Raw genomic sequence first — 4,017 nt, 5'->3', positions numbered from 1 at the left:
TCTCATCCTACAAGAATGAGGCTTTAAGCTTAATGTTCAAGTTCAACTCAAGTTTGGAAGTTAAGATGGAGACTTTGCAACTTATTGCTGTGGAAGACAGGATGGAGACAGGAAGGGCAGAGGAAGTGGAGAGAGAGGGAGGGAAAGGGAAGGTGGGAGGAGAGCAACAGAGACAGGCAGGGAAGGGAAAGGCTTATGAACCAGAGGGGGCACAGTAAGCAGTACCAGGAAGTAACCATAGAGAACCATCTTTTTCTTTTCTTTCTTCCCCCTCTCCTCTCCTCCTCTCCTTTCCTTTCTTCCTCTCTCCCTGCCCGCCTTCCTCTCCAGGACCCCACTGTACCACATACCCAATCCAAGGATCTCTCCTTTATCCAGAGGTTCTCTGCCTTTTATTTGTTGGTTTACAGATGCTCTTTGTCTTATGTTGGTGTCACATTGCACTGGACCCATTGTAAGTTAGAATATTGTAAAATGAGAATGTATAAAACACTCACTGCCAACTTACCAAACATTCGAGCTTAGCCCTGCAGTACTTTGTAGAGTATCAGTTGTTTACCCTCAGGATCACGGGATCATGTGGCTGACTGGGAGGTGGGGCTTCTGTCACTCTCCAGTGTTGTGTTGTACTGCATGTGGTTTTTTTTTTTTTTTTTGAAACAGGGTCTTGATATTTGGCCCAGGCTGACCTTGAATTCCTGAGTTCACACGACCTTCCTGCCTCAACCCCTCAAGTCACTGGGACAACAGGCATGTGCTACTGTGCTCAGCTTTCATACTGCATATTGCTATCCTGGGGAAAAAAACATCAAAAGTGAAAGCACAGTTACTACTGAATATGTATCACTTTTGCATCATTGTGAAGCTGAAAAAATTGGAAGTCGGACCATCCCCAAGTCAGGGGTTTGTCTATATTTATTTTTGTAGAAGCAGAACAAGTGACATCTTAAGCAGGAACACAATATCTTAAACAGATAACATGGGGCCTCCCAGAGCCCCTGCCTTGGTATTCTCTCACCTTCCCTCTCCAAACACCCCAGAGCTCGACAATATACAACTTCAAACCACAGATCTAACCCAACTCCCCATTATGCCAATGAGGAAACTGAGGTCCAGAAAGGGGAAGTAATTCATGGAGAAGGGGTGGAAGGTTTCTCCAAGATCATGTGCTGTGGCCTGGCAGAGACGGCCCTAGGAACTTAGAAGTGAAATGAGGTGAAAGGCAAGGAACCATGGTGATAGTTGTGAAAGAGATGACCATGAGATGACCTTGAGGAATGTGAATAGCAGGATTGTGAAGAGCATGTACCAGGAGGCTGGAGACCCTGCAGTCTCCCCAATGTCTTTTTCCTGCTTCTCACCAGCTGTTCCACTTTTGGGGTGCTTTCTCAGCTCAAGACTTGTAGGGATAATACCCATGAATACTCCATCCATGAATGATTACAACTTACACACTTGACCCAGGGGCAAAAGGAACAAATGAAAATAGCAATCACTTTAATCATCAGCTTAGGGCACCAGAACAAATTTATTGCATACCATTCCCCACTCTTATTCCATACCCAAATCAGGCATTACTAATCAATTGCGGCACTTTTCCCTGCTGGATCTAAACACAGTCTCAAAATTATTTTTAGGCAGCCATTATTAGTTAATTAAGAGCTGGTCTTTAAGATGAAGTCTCCTTGCTCTTCTTGGTTTGTGGCCTGCTGATTGATTGTCTGTTGTCCCTTGGCACTGTGGCTGCACACTTATACAGACTATACCTTAGGGGAGAAGCCTGGAACTACATTTCCCAGAATCCCTTTCCCTGTACAGCTCCAAGCTAGATTCTGCCAATAAGAAGCATTGCTGAGAAAACTGGGAGATGGAGGAAGAGAACCCAGGCAGCTCAGTGCCTGGGCAAAATTCAAGCCTTTGAAAATTGCATGGTGTGGTGCCTTGGCGGCTGAGGTTGGTGGCTGCAGTGATCGCTGAGATTATGGGTCCTTTGCAACAGCCAGCTGAACTATAAATCACCTGCCTCTGGTGGCTGCTGGCCTGAACCTTGCTCTCCCAGCCGTCCTAAGCAGTCATTCAAGTGTCCAATTCTCTGGATCTTCTAGAACCCTTCCTACCTGAAACACCTAGAATGGCTTCTGTCTTCATGACCAGCTCTCCTGATGGCTACAGGAAGGCAGGGAATGAACTTTGCTGCAAAATAGATATCTCCCACCTTGCTGAACAGGAAAGGTGGTTTACTTTTGCTCTTCTTGTTTGTCTTTTTTTAAAAATATATTTATTTTTTAGTTGTAGTTGGATACAATACCTTTATTTTATTTATTTATTTTTATGCAGTGCTGAGAATTGAACCTAGGGCCTCACACTAGCTGGGTGAGTGCTCTACCACTGAGCCACAACCCTAGCAGGCTCTTCCTGTTTCTTATGTTACTTCTGTGGTCCACCTAGGGACAGATTTCCAAAGAATCAGAATAATGGCATCATAGAATTTGGAACTGGAAGGACCTTTGTACAGAAACAAGTTGGTTCTTTTCATTTTTTTTTTTTTTTTAATGGGAAAAACTGAGGCCTAGAGAGAAGAATTATTTTAGTTAGTTCCAGAGCTGGGGCTAGAAGCCAGGCCAGCTGACATGGACCCAGGGTCTCAAATAAGGGAATTCAAGTGAGCTTGTGAGGCACAGCCATGCTGAAATGTGTCCCATAGCAAGCTGACTGCTTCAGTGTGAGATGATAAATACCTGGTCGTAAAGGGAGGCTAAGGTGAGTGGGGTGATAAAATGTGAATGGGGGACACAGCGAGGGCAGGTCTCATGAAAACCCGAGACTCTGAAAACCACATTGCACTATCTTTTTTTTAGTACTGGGGATGGAACTCGGGTGTTCTGCCACTGAGCTGCGTCCCCAGCCCTTTTTATTTTGAGACAGTGTCTTGCTAAGTTGCCAGGCTGGCCTTGAACTTGTGATCCTCCTGCCCTAACCTCCAGAGTAACTGGGATTCCTGGTGTGCACCACCACACCTGGCTCCAATGCCCTCTTCTCAGCTCTACCATGGAAACCCCATCACTTCTGCATCTGGTAACAGCCCGTTCATCTTAAGTCCCTGTTTCTGTATCCAATTATTGGAAAACATGTCATGAAATTAAAATCAACTGTGTTGTTTTTTTCCTTACTGTAATCATCCCTTGTTTCCATGGGCCTTGGGGTTGTGGGCTGCATCAGATCAGCTTCCTGGTGGCAAGGCACTGATGGGGAGGAGGAGGGATTGGGAGACTATTGGGGAGCGACAGGACTGCCAGGATGGCAGGGAACTACACGTGGGAGCTGTGCTCTGGACAGTGGATGTTCCAAGCCTGGGGGCGCAGCTCCCACCGCCCCACTGTGGGGTCCGGAACCCCTGCTGGTGCTGCTGCCTTAGAAGTGGCTGTGGCCGCTGTGGGCACCACCAGAGTCACCTCCGCACTGCCTTCCTAGGTCTACGTGGGCATCTGGAGACCAAATGCCTGCTTTCCCTCATCTCTGGCAGCTAGAGGGTCCTCTAGAGGGCTCTGCTGGGCAGCCACATGGCCCAGGCCCATCGCAGGTGCCATGTTGGAGGTGTGGCGTCAGAGGCCCCTCTTCTCTGTCAAGTCTCACCTCCTTTTCTCCAAGTGCCTGAAAGCCCACATTAATGTGGTTTCTCTGGACTCAGCGCTTTGCTCCTGTTAGAGGATAGAGATGACGTCTTTGCCGGCTTTCTCTCTAGTGTGGGAGAACAGCAGTTGGGATCTGGAACAGAACACCCCAGTGCAGCCCTCTTACACGGAACGCTTCACTAGCATCTTTGGGAACCACACCTTCTGGCGGAATGTCATCTACCCTGTCAGTCCCTGGGGTAGTAACCCTTGCTTCCATTGAGGTGGGAGCCTTCTGGGGGACAGGGTCACAGCCACGGGTCCCTGAGTCACCCAGTTTACATCCTGTCCCCTAGGAAAGCTAAGGTGAAGACCATGCCGCTGAGGAGCCACAGCACATCCGCCT

Source organism: Callospermophilus lateralis, chromosome 15, assembly GCF_048772815.1.
Source record: "Callospermophilus lateralis isolate mCalLat2 chromosome 15, mCalLat2.hap1, whole genome shotgun sequence".
Classification (NCBI taxonomy): domain Eukaryota; kingdom Metazoa; phylum Chordata; class Mammalia; order Rodentia; family Sciuridae; genus Callospermophilus; species Callospermophilus lateralis.
Note: the sequence above shows the minus strand (reverse complement) of the source record.